This window comes from Haematobia irritans, chromosome 5 (genome assembly GCF_050003625.1).
Source record: "Haematobia irritans isolate KBUSLIRL chromosome 5, ASM5000362v1, whole genome shotgun sequence".
In the NCBI taxonomy this organism is placed as follows: Eukaryota; Metazoa; Arthropoda; class Insecta; order Diptera; family Muscidae; genus Haematobia; species Haematobia irritans.
The window spans coordinates 121,626,321-121,627,547 of NC_134401.1; positions in this window are offsets into that span (position 1 = coordinate 121,626,321).

Genomic DNA, 1,227 nt, shown 5'->3' on the forward strand with positions numbered 1-1,227 from the left:
ATCTGAACCGATTTCAACCCAATTTGGCACGCATAACTATAATGCTAATTCTACTCCCTGTGCAAAATTTCAACTAAATCGGAGCAAAAAATTAGCCTCTGTGGTCATATGAGTGTAAATCGGTCGAAAGCTATATATGGGAGCTATATCTAAATCTGAACCGATTTAAACCAAATTTGGCACGCATATCTACAATGCTAATTGTACTCCCTGTGCAAAATTTCAACCCAATTGGGGTAAAACTCTGGCTTCTGGGACCGTATTAGTCCATATCGGGCGAAAGATATATATGGGAGCTATATCTAAATCTGAACCGATTTCAATCAAATTTGGCACACATGACTATACTACTAATTGTACTCTTAGTGCAAAATTTCAACTAAATTGGGCCAAAACTCTGGCTTCTGGGGCCATATAAGTCCATATCGGGCGAAACATATATATAGGAGCTATATCTAAATCTGAACCGATTTCTTCCAAAATCAATAGGTATCTATTCTGAGCCAAAACACATACTTGTGCCAAATTTGAAGTCGATTGGACTAAAACTGCGACCTAGACTTTGATTACAAAAATGTGTTCACGGACAGACGGACAGACGGACAGACGGACAGACGGACAGACGGACATCGCTATATCGACTCATGAGCCCACCCTGAGCATTTTTGCCAAAGACACCATGTGTCTATCTCGTCTCCTTCTGGGTGTTGCAAACATATGCACTAACTTATAATACCCTGTTCCACAGTGTGGAGCAGGGTATAATTATATACATAAATACGTTTAATTGTTGAATTTTCTTTATATAGAAGTGTGCCACTTTTCTAAAATGAGTGTGCCACCTTTTATGGCTCGTTACACTTTCTGCAAATTATCAATGGTAACGCTGCAGTGGTTTCAAGCGATTACGTATCGCCTGAAAGTATACAAAGTTTTTGTATTAATTAAGCTACGACACTTTCATGAGTTGTGAATTTCAAGTAGTTATATTTGACGATATGGAGATAACATAAGATCATTGATATTATACAGAAACAAGCATATACGGCCGTAAGTTCGGCCAGGCCGAATCTTATGTACCCTCCACCATGGATTGCATAGAAACTTCTACGAAAGACTGTCATCCACAATCGAATTACTTGGGTTGTGGTATCTTAAAACTTCTTAACATCGTTTTCTAAATTGTGAGTTAGTCCATACGTGGTATATACTAGACAAAAAGGTATG